A 12,308-nucleotide genomic window follows, 5' to 3' on the forward strand; every position below is an offset into this window, starting at 1 on the left:
GAAGCTTTTAGGAAAGATTTATCAAATGGGCATCCTTAGCAGCACATGTATCTGGAAAAGGTCTCCGTAATCATAATTAAATGTTGGGGGTGAGGGAGGAGTAGGGAAAATTATTTCCTTCATTGCTTGTGAATGCCTTTTGGGTCAATAAGGCATTATTATAAATGAATTCTTGAGTTTTGCTTACTGAAATGGTTTCATCACTTCACATTATGTTGTACCCTGCTCTGTAAGTATTTTGAACCTAACCATCTTCTCACATATGGCAGTGTAAATCAGGAAAAACTCCACTGAAGTCAGAGGAATTAAGTCAGAGGAGATTTGGGGTAAAATTTTCAAAAGAATTCTACATTAGTCTCTCACTATAAGAAATTTAATGTATCCAGTTTATAAATGATGTGCATGTTTTAGCATTTCAAAGGCTACCATAAATTCAGATATAAGACCATGATGACTATCTTGAAGTATTTTAACTATGAAAAGAATCACAGGACCAAATCATTAAAAAAAAACAAAAAACTTGATGCAGTAATTTTCACTCTTGCCCAATTATTAACCTCAGTCTCAGCCCGCATCCCCAGCCGGAGTCCTTATCCCCCCCCCACCCCTGTGCTCCAAGTCCCTGCCCCAGCCCTGACCCCCCTCCCGCACTCAGAACTCCTCATTTTGACCCCACTCTGTAGTCAGCCTCCTGCACCCCCAGCCTGCTGCACTCCAACCCCCTGAGCCAGGCCGGTGAAAATGAGTGAGGACGGGTGGGGAGAGCAAGTGACAGAGGGAGGGGGGATGAACTGAGCGGGGGGGCAGTGCCTCAGAGAAGGGGCATGACATGGGCCTCGCCTCGGAGAAAGGGCATGGCAAGGGTGTTCAGTTTTGTGCGAGTAGAAAGTTGGCAACCCTAATAACTAACCCCTGAACCGATGAAAACCATCTCCAGCAATAAAATCTAGATCACTGTTGTTGAATCATTCCTAGATCATTGCTGAATCAGCCCAGAGCCCCCTCCCACACCCTGAACCCCTCATTCCCAGCCCCAGTCCAGAGCCCTCACTCCCCCTGCACCCCAAACCCTTGCCTCAACCCACAGCCCCCTCCCACACTCCGAATCCCTTGGCCCCCACCTCCCAAGCTAGAGCCCCCTCCTGTACCCCAAACCCATCATCCCCACCCCCACCCCCGAGCCCACCCCCCCAGCTGGAGCCCTCACCTCCCGCACCCCAACTCCCTGCCCCAGCCTGGAGCCCCCTCCCACATCCTTAGCCCCTCATTTCTGGCCCCACCCTGGAGTCCACACCCCATTTAGAGCCCTCACCCCAACCCAAACCCACTGCCCTAACCCAGTAAAAGTGAGTGAGGGTGGGGGAGAGCGAGCCACCAAGGGAGGGGGAATGTAATGAGTGGGGAGGCAGGGCTCGGGTGTTCTGTTTTGTGAGATTAGGAAGATGGCAACCCTATCCTAGAGCGGCTGCTTCTATAAGGGTACGTCCATACTACCCGCCCAGGTTGGCGGGTAGCGATCGACTTCTCGGAGTTCGATATATCGTGTCTCATCTAGACGCGATATATCGAACTCCGAACGCGCTCCTGTCGACTCCGGAACTCCACCACCGCGAACGGTGGTGGCGGAGTCGACGGGGGAGCCGCGGACTTCGATCCCGCGCCGTCAGGACGGGTAAGTAGTTCATACTAAGGTAGTTCGAGTTCAGCTGAACTTGCGTACCTTAGTTCGAACCACCCCCTAGTGTAGACCAGGCCTAATAGGGCACTACAGTCAGGGCTATCCCTAGCGGGGTGCGGGCCTGGGACAAATCAGCCCCCGCCAGCTTGGGAGCACCGCTCTGCATTGGCAGTGGGGCCCCAGAGAGGCAGCCAAGACCCCGGGGGCATGGGACCCCCCCAAAGCGCGGGGCCCGGAGTGGTCACCCTGATTCGCCCTACCAAAGGGACAGCTCTGACTACAGGGTTAATTTCAGATATACCAGTTCAATGGGAAACTTTTAGGAAAAGAAAAAAAAAAAAAAACTACTACCAAGGCCAAATTCTGATCTCATTTACACCACTGTAAGTCTGGAATCACTCTTGAATTACAGTGGTGTGGACAAGATCAAAATGTGGTTCAGTTTGTCTGTCAACTGGTGGCATGGTATAATGCAACAATATATCCAATCTGCTGCAGAGAGTACATTTGTGCAACTTCCGTTTTTTAATCTGTGAATTCCAAATAATCTGCATCTACACATTTTACAGTTTGTTACCAAAAAATGTTTAGAATCATTTAGACTAGCATTAAGGGACAGTCAACAAACATATTTGTTTTTAAAAATGGATAGAAAGTTATCTTAATGTCATTTTTGAGACCCTAATTTACAAACATAGCTACTAAAAAACAAACCAAAAAAACCATAATCCCTGCATTTTAAAGCATTGTGCAGGGATTTTAGCCACACAACTGCCTAAATCACATAGATAATCCCGAAGAAGATTTAAAAATGCAGAATTAACTACAAAAGCCTTTGAAATAGTTACTAATAAAACTGTAATACAATATATTATTTGAGATTATTTCCTATATTAGAGCATACAAGAGAAGCTATTTTCAAATTGATGCTACTCAACTCCCTGTTTGATACTAATTGCAGGCCTCTATGCCATTGCTATACTTCTGAAAAATGCTTATACAAATGAGATATACATGTATGAACTATTTAACTGATGAAAAAAAACATTTTTGTATTTCTTTTTTCCAAAGATGGAATTTGTCACTGCATTTGAGGTAGGAATATGTAAATATGCCTGTACAACTAATGGCTAGACAACTAAAATAAAAAAAAATAACTATATGGAGATATACCTATCATAGAACTGGAAGAGACCCTAAGAGGTCATTGGGTCTAGCCCCCTGCTTTCACTAGGAGGACCAAGTACTAAATTTTGCCCCAGATCCCTAAGTGGCCCCTTCAAGAATTGAACTCACAAGCCTGGCTTTAGCAGGCCAATGCTCAAACCACTGAGCTAACCCTCCCCCCTGGACAAGACATGTACACTAATTAAACATAATTCCATTTCATCAGCTGTAATTGAACCATTGTATTAACAATGGGATTATATGCATTTTTGGATTAATTTGGATTAGTGCACTGTTCAAGTACACATGTCCAACTATTATGCTGATTTAATAAAAACAACTGGTCTACAGAACAAAACTGGATATCATGCATTATATGTTCTGAACTGTGTTTGACCCAATACTGATTGCATGGAAAACATCATTGATTTGGTTTTAAAGACATTAAGGCGGTGTAATAAGTGGACTGAAAACGTTTAGTTGATAATATAATTAGGCTATACGAACTCTGCGCATACACCAAAAATAAACGTTGAGGAGAATTTGCTTTGGGAAAACATAGACATGTGGACAACAAAAAATTATTAATAGAGTTTTGAAAGGAAAGCTTGAAGCATAGGTGAAGATGATTTAGATGTAGGAACAGATTTCCCCTTCCAACCAAGAATGCAACATTATGTAACCAAGATAGACCATAGCTTGAAATAGTATTTGCAAGTTATTTAGGTCCTACAGCTTCTAAAAATATTTTGATAGAAAAATAACAAGAAGAGACGTAATCAATGTGACATCATGCCTCTTCAAGACAGTCAAACTTACTTTTTCTTTTTTCTAAAGGAAGCACAGTCTAAGTAGAGAGGGGAACCAGAAGAACGGTTTCTGATTAAAGCACTAGACTGACTCTGGTGACCTGGGCTCAATTCTTGGGTCTGCCATAGACTTCCTATGTGACCTTGGGCAAGTCTCTTCATCTATGTGTCTCAGTTTCCCCCATTTATAAAATGGAGACAATGCTTCCTTTAAGCAAGAGCTCCCATAGCACAAGTGGTGCAGACTTGCTGCTTTGCTGCAAAAGGACTGAGGTTCTACTCCAGCCCTGCCTTCCCCACATGCCAGAGAGACACAGGACTACAGCCACTTTTGCTTTCAAAGTACACAGTCTGGCAGAAAACTAGTTCACAGCAAACAGCTGGAAGATTTTGTTCAAAGTCTCCAGAACAAATCTTTACTCTTACTGAAAGTTCTGTGGTGCCCTCTGTGTTGTCCCAGAGCTGATGGACCTCAGGATTTGAAGGTCTCAAAGAACTATTTCAGATGTAGCCCTCTGCATGCCATGCTTCCCTGCATGCCCAAGGTCACTGCTTCCTAAGGGCAGCTGCCAGAGGCACAGCACACACATGCCCATTCACAAGCTGCATGTTGCATGCCCTAAGGTTAAGCATAATGAATGATAATTTAGAAGACATTATGAAAGAACAAAAAGAATTGGAGGAGTTATTACATCTATGGAACAAAGAAAGCTCTCAACTAGGATTATTATGTTAAAGTAAGTTATATCAAATCAAGCCAGTCTATGGTGCAGAACAGAGCATTAGGTTTACCAATTTCATGTCAACAAATATCAGAGAATCATCGAAGTTAGTAGTGAAAATACTTCTTAGATCATCTATCAATGCAGGAATGTCCCCTATAGTACTCGTAGACTTCAGGTCAGCAAAGGCTGTGGGTATTTGCGCAGTTCATAAATTCAGTCCTTAGGAGAGAGAGACTACTTTGTTTTATTGCTTTAGTTTGTTCAAGATTAGACAACTAGAATAACACAAATTAGAGATGCTAAAAGCCTATTAGGCCATGCCCCTGCTAATGCCAACTGTTCCATTCAATCTCTCCCCTAGCTTTGTCTATTCTATGTTTTTGCAATGCTGGTCATCGCTGTGACATCTGAACACTTCCAATGTTAATTAGATTGGCAATATCTAAATCCCTACCAGACTTCATGGACTCTGTTCCCTTTTGTAGGTGTACAAAGCTCTGCCTGGGGAGGGTAGACTTACTTGCGGTGAAGGTGGGAAGGATGGTGGTGATTATTGAAAAGGTCATTATGATTTTTGTGGAAAAGTTTTATCAAAGTCAACTCTTGCAGGCTTTCCTAATTGATGGCTCTGGATTCATCTGATTTTCTCTGAAGTCTGTTCCACAGTCAGACCCTTTCAACAGGGAATAGCTGCTCTCTTGACTAATACTTTTCATTCAGAGCTTTGTGATCATCATCCTAGTGTTAAGGGAGACAAATTGGCAGCCCAACAAAATGCCTAAAATTAAGTGTGGCAAAATGCCTAGGGTGTGTGACCACAAGGATTGAACCTGATCCTGCACCATACTGTTAGGCTTTTCTTTTAAACTGCTGAAGTATGCATTTTAAAAAACAGGAAGTCTAGCTATATTTGACTGATGGTACGTAGAAACAGCTGCACAACTAATGGCATGAAATTGCTTGCTTAACAGTTTCGGGGTTTGGGTGGTTGGTTTGTTTTTGATTGACATGTTACTGTAACACAAGCATAACATTTTTAATAAGGTTGAGTTGAGTGGGCTCATTCAGTGAACTTCTCTTAAGAGCCCCAGTGGCAGACGGATGGCTGGCCACCAGAAATCTGTCCACTCAAAGACCACTACAGATTTAGGGTAATTATAGATTTGGGGTGCTCTACCTACTGTATACACATGTATGTGCTTGAGACTAAATAAAGTAAAAGCTTTCAGTGAAATCACTCGTTTGTACGAATCATTTATCAGACAGATGTGCTGTGTCCCCAGTGATGTATTTCCTGTCACCGCCTCACAAAAAGAGTAACATTACCAAGAACTTTGGGTTCAGAAAACCCCAGGTAACACTAGAGGAGCCTAGCTCTCTTGGCAGTTGGTAAGTTGAGATGTTGACTCTAACATAGCTGTTTGAAGATTATGACCAAGGTCCTGAACTGGCAGCAGAAGCAGACCTGAAGCCAGTGGAGGAACTGAAACAGACCTGATGTGCTAATAAACAGCCTAAATCATGGTTGAGACAGGCACTGGTTCTTGCACCTGCTGGAATAGAATGGATTGGAATCTTTGCATTGTTTTCATATTCAGCTTCCTACCTACCTGAGTGACCACCTTTCTCCCCATGCCATGACACCATATGTAAACGCAGAGGTACTCAAGATACCCAGGAAGGGGCTGTGACAGACAAGGAGCTGTCTGTAATAATTTATGAATACTGTATAGCAACTTGGTAATTGCAATGGATTACTGTATGAATAAATTGATTTACTTTAACAGCAAGCTGTAAAGAAAACATGCAGGAAGAATAGTTCAAGATAAGTCATCCTTGACATCATTCGAGGGTTGTTACAGGATAGTGGCAGAGCCATTGGCTCAGAGGTGTCTGGCTTGACCTCCTGTGGAGCCTATCGAACAGGTTTGACAAGCAAGAACAAAAGCCCAGGAACTGACAAAAACAAACTCTGACTGGATAAAAAGAGATTCTCTGTCTCTCTTTCTAGAGCTGAGATAGTCACTGGAGCCACTGGGAGCTGCGGCTTATAGTGGATCCCAAATTAAATATGAGCCAAAAATGTGATGCAGTGCTGGCTAGGTAGCAGTACTGCACAAAAGGGACTGGGAATTGCAGTGGACCATAAATTGAACATGAGAAAACATTATGCAGTTGTGAAAAAGGGTAATATTCGCGGGTGGATTAACATGAGTGTTGTATGTCCCACTCTACTTGGCACTGGTGAGCTCTCAGCAGGAGTGCTGAGTCCAGATTTGGGCACCAGACTTTAAGAAATATATGAACAAACTGGAGAGCGTCCAGAAGAGAGCTACAAAAATTATAAAAGACTTAGAAAAACTTGACCTACAAGGAAAGGTTAAAAAAACTGGGCATGTTGGTCTTCAGAAAGGAAGACAAAGAGAATCTGCTAACAGTCTTCAAATATGTTAAGGGCTGTAGCTAAAAGGATGGTAATCAATTGTTCTCCATCTCCACGGAAGATAGGACAAAAAGTAGGCTTAATCTGTAGCAAGAGATATTTTGGTTAGAGATTAGGAAAAAATGTGTAACTACTTACAGTTAAGCATTGGAATAAGTTACCTAGGGAGGCTGTGGAATACCTGTCACTGGAAAGTGTTAAGATTAGGTTAGATAAAATACCTGTCAGGGATGGTCTAGGTATACTTGGTCCTGCCCCAGCATGGAGCAGCGTGGATCTCTTTCACAGATGTTGACACTAATGTTTCTCAGGTTGTCTGTATTTTCTATAACGCCTCCTGGGCTATATGATTTTTTGAGGTCCCCTCCAGCCCTACATTTCTATGATGCTTTTATCCTTTTATCTTTAACTTCAGAAAGGGGAACTGCACAAAAATGAGGACACTTGTTAAATGGAAATTAAAAGGTACAGTCACAAAAGTGAAATGCCTGCAAGTTGCATGGAAACATTTAAAAAAACACCATGATAGAGGCTCAAATTAAATCTACACCCCAAATTAAAAAAACATATTAAGAGTATCAAAAAAGTGCCACCATGGCTAAACAGCAAAGTAAAAGAAACGGTTAGGGGGAAAAGGCATCTTTTAAAAATTGGAGGTTAAACCTATTGAGGAAAATAGAAAGGAGCATAAACTCTGGCAAGTCAAGTATAATTAGTCAGGCCAAAAAAATTTGAAGAGCAACTAGCAAAAGACTCAAAAACTGAGCAGAAGAAAATTGTTTTAAGTACATCAGAAGCAAGAAGCCTGCCAAACAATTAGTGGGGCCACTGGATAATCAAAGTACTAAAAAAGCAGTCAGAGAAAAAAAGGTCACTGTGGAGAATCTAAATCAATACTTTGTATCAGTCTTAACCGCAGAGGATGTGACGAAGATGCCCATACTTGAGCCATTCTTTTTAAGTGACAAATCTGAGGCCTTGTCTACACTGCCAGGGTAAGTTAGCCTAATAATATGAATAACTTAGCTGGAGTCGACGTAACTTACTTCAAGAGTGATTCCAGACCTACAGTGGTGTAAATGAGATCAGAATTTGGCCTTGGTAGTAGTTTTTTTTTTCTTTCCCTAAAAGTTTCCCATTGAACTGGTATATCTGAAATTAACCCTGTAGTCAGAGCTGTCCCTTTGGTAGGGCGAATCTAGGGTGACCACTCCGGGCCCCACGCTTTGTGGGAGTCCCATGCCCCCGGGGTCTTAACTTACGTTGACTTATTGTGGTGTCTACACCGCACTGTGTCGATGGGAGACACTCTCCCAATCGACTTACCTTACCCTTCTTGTTCTGGTGGAGTACTGGTAATTCTGTCTACAGGCCGACAACTGCATTCCTCTTTGTGGTTGGCAGGTTTGTCTCTCTGAAAGAGGCACTGATTATTTCCATTAGTACTAGGTATAGGTGGTCATGCTTGGATTTCACAAGCCAGGAGCAGCGTGGATCTCTTTCACAGGTGTTGACACTAATGTTTCTCAGGTTGTCTGTATTTTCTATAGCGCCTCCTGGTACTGAGTAATGGTCATACAATAGGCAGGTTTAGTGCACATTGCCCCACAATAGATGCATTAGTTAGAGCATATGAACGTAAGAGCTGCCGTGCTGGGTCAGACCATGGTCCATTTTGCCCAGCATCCTGTCTCTGACAGTGGCCTGTAGCAGAGCTTCAGGGGGAGTGTACAGAAACAGGGCAATGATGCAGTGATCCAGCTATCTTCCCCTCGCAGCTTGTGGTAGTTGGCAATAAGAAGCCTCCATTAGCCCACAAATGCAGTACCACATGCCAGTAGCCAGCTGCAGTCTTCCCCCCACTCCCTGCACTTAAAATAACAATTAAGTGTGGCAACTGTTGACTTTAAAATGATGAGTGTGATGGGGCTTATCACCCATGGTTCTGGCCAGAGGGGGCATAGTTAGGCCTTATAAGTAAGCTGAGGGAGCTACATTGGGGGCGAGACTGCCAAGGAGACAAGTCTCTCTGGTGGAGGGTTTTACAGACAGGAAACAATGGAAGAGCACTAAAGGAGCAGATTGGGCTCCTGCTGGGGAAGCTCTGGGGTAGGCAAACAAGAGCACCACAGCTGAGCCTGAGATGGATGGAAGGGCTATTAGCTTGAAGATTTGTTTGAAATTTCACTTGGATTTGTTTGCGTTACTCCAGAAGCGGTTTAGATGGTTATGTGACTTGCCTGGAGGGAAGAGGGAGAGTTGACAGAAGACAAAGGCTGGAAAAGGCCACTGCAGGGCCAAAGGAGACACTGATGGGGGTGTCAGAGACAAGGATCCCATGCAACTCTGGGACCGGAGATGAGGGGGCACCCCTGAAGTGACAACGCGCTGTATCAGTGAGCTTTCCAGGAAATGGTAACTGCTGTCTTCATTTGTACTGTACATAACCAACATTTTCTCTTTCAAAGTCTGGAAATTCAAGACTCGTCCTGTTTCTCCTTTTCCTATACTCCAAGAAACTGACACTAGAATTCTAAAAGGCCTCCATAACCAATTCATCTCCAATATGTGTCTTATAACTTCTCTCTTCTATTACAGATACAGTAAGACACCTTTCTTTCCAGCACTGTTAGATTCAAACAGATTTCAAATCACCTGGAGCCTCTACGAGTTGGAAGATTAGAAGCTACCAATGGTTTCTTTATGATTTAAGATTTGAATTATGCTACTAATAATAATGCATTAACTGTGCAAGGACTCCAGTAATATGAAAGTTCAAGATAAAATAATTGTAAAGCACTTGTAACATCTTATAAATAGTAGCACCTCACAGCAAAAGCTAATGTGTGTTCAGGATCTGCTTAGCCTACTAATATTGTATAATTATTATATATATTATAATTACACACACATACACACCCCAGCAGCATCAGGAGCAGTGAACATCTTGGTGTCAGAGACATTCCGATGTCAATTTTTAATGTAATGTGTAGTAAAATAAAATCTATTCCCACAACATAATCCGTCATAAGAGACAATGAATCTCTTCAGGCAACAGAACTTTCAGCTGAGATAGGACCAAACTGAAACCATTTATGTGAAACCTTTCTACATTCCTGAACTTTGTGAGATTGAAGTAAAATGAGATGTTGAGCACTTTGGTTTGAGTTTTGCAAAGGAGACAGAGGAAGTTTGCAAAACCAAACTCATGATGACTTTGGTGCACTTTGTGGCCACTAATCAAGATTCAAGGACACCTGTCGTGATATGCACTGTAAAGACATAACAAAACGAGGACCCCTGCCTCAAACAGCTTAACTACCAGGTACTATCTTGCTATGGCACTGTGTAAACAGTACAACTGTTTCCAAAATTCTGAATGCCTTCAACCTGATTTAATCTAACACTAGAACCTGGAAACTATTAAGGATCCCAATTATAAGGCCCAATTCTGTAGTTTTCTCTTCAGTAGGAATTTTGCCCAAGTAAGAACTGCAAAGATCAGGCATAAGGTTCTCTTTCCCTTTGCCACTATATTGTTCAGTGTAACTTATCTCCTAGGGGCTCACATGCAGACATGCTCATCGTCAACAGTCACCTAAGATTCATATCTGTACTTAGAACAGTGCTTAATTATCTCATTGTTCAGTTAGAAAAACAAAATGTTATTTACTATGACTGACACTTTGGTCTTGAAAGATTCAGTCAGGATGGGTCTCTCTTTTGAGAATAATCTAACCCATAATTATATAAAATACATTCCCATTGATATTTGTGGTGCAAATTAATTTTCTGTTTTACTGATGTTATGGGATTAGTTCGATCACACTGTGCTAAGATAGATGTGCTGCAGCATAAAGAAATAGAGCAGCATACTACAGTCAGGCTTTTTGAAAGAACAGATTTTGTTCCAATGTTCACAACCCAGATAGCAGATACAGGATACAAATTAGCCTAGCCAAGCAATCTGTTTTAGGTGTAGTGCCCATTAGAGCACTGCTTCCAGCAGACGTATTTGAAATAAAGCTCAGATGGCAACTACCTGGCCCAAATTAATTAACATGTGGTAAAATATTGTTTTTTCTCTAGGGAAGCTATTTGTTTTATGCACATACCATCACAGCATTTTTTAACATAATTTGGCATAGTTCTGGTGCGGTCTTATTGCTTGCTGGTTGTGAGCTGGAGATGTGATCATGGAGCATATTCATTCTCAGTAAACTCCTTCTTGGCCCTTATGAAAAAAGGCCTCTAAAAGATCTCTTGGATAACTTTCAGAGGGAAAGAAAGAGGAATATTGTTTTAGACAGTATCCCTTGGGAGCTGAAATCGCTGAATGATCACAATAACCCAAGAAGTGATGTCTTACTAAGAGAATCCTGAACCAGCAGATTCCTTCTTGCATGTTTGAAATAGGATCTGAATGTTCAATGTTCTTTGCTAAAGTGCTACTTTAGTTCCAAATGAGGCAGGAGGCTGAAAGGATTGTCCAGATATAAATGTCCTGGCATAATATTTGTAAGGGAACCATCTGTAAGTCACAGAAGGGTTGGTTATATTTTACATGCCAAGAGGGAAAGTAGCTGAAGCAAGGAAGGCAGGATGCATACTTGATGACTCATATACAATGGGACTCTGCTCATTAGCTTAATCCATTTGGGTGGGGGGGTGGCAGGTTATATGATTAAAGTTATTTTGTCTCTTGGCTTAAAGTAGCTCTGGAATACTGAAGAAAGAGTGTGTAAGTTGATGTCAGCAAAGTTTAAACAGGAAAGAATGCAGTTTTTTTTAAAAGCTAGGCTAATTAACAATGTTACAAAGAGATGTGGAACATTCTCCACCACTCTGATTCCCCGATCCTAAAAGATATGCTCTAGTTCAGTGGTTCTCAACCCACGGCCTGTGGGTCACATGCAGCCCACTTGGCACACGGCTGCAGCCCAGCTCAGCTGTGTGCTAAAGGCCGGCCTGCATGCTGGGTTCCCAGCTTCCTGGCACGGTCGGGGCAGCCAGCCCGCCCTGCATGGCGGAAGTCCGGGGCAGCGTTGTAGTGGGGTCCATGGCAGCCGGCCGACCCCATGCAGCTAGGGTCAGGGCTGCCGCTGCCCTGCCACCCAGCTTCTGTGGCCCAGGTAACACACTGTGGACCGCATATGCGCCCCACGATATGTAATCAGTTGAGAACCACTGCTCTAGTTCAACCCCAAGTTATTGAGCTCAGTGTAGGAATCACTGAGTGAAATTCTATTACTTGAATAACAAGTAAGAGATTCATAATGGTCTCTTCTGGACTGGGTGGGGATAAAGGGAGACTGCAATGATGGCTACCTGGAGGTCCCATGCTGTATCAAGGGGAGGGGCAAAAGGAAAACAAAGTTTCCCAATGGTAAAATCACTTGCAAGAGACACTGATGGAGAGCAGAAGAGGATACAAAAGCTCTCCTCCATGGAGACAGAGAGGGAAGATGTGGTAAGTCCAGCAAGAG

General features: G+C 42.8%; 1 protein-coding gene across 3 annotated transcripts in view; it reads right to left on the minus strand.

Annotated features, from left to right (window-relative positions):
* The window catches only part of DLG2 (discs large MAGUK scaffold protein 2), a 1,428,123-nt gene that overhangs the window by 582,030 nt on the left and 833,785 nt on the right, over nucleotides 1–12,308 (minus strand). The gene's annotated exons all lie outside the window — the stretch shown is intronic.

The sequence above is a fragment of the Mauremys reevesii genome, linkage group 1 (assembly GCF_016161935.1).
Source record: "Mauremys reevesii isolate NIE-2019 linkage group 1, ASM1616193v1, whole genome shotgun sequence".
Lineage (NCBI taxonomy): Eukaryota > Metazoa > Chordata > Testudines > Geoemydidae > Mauremys > Mauremys reevesii.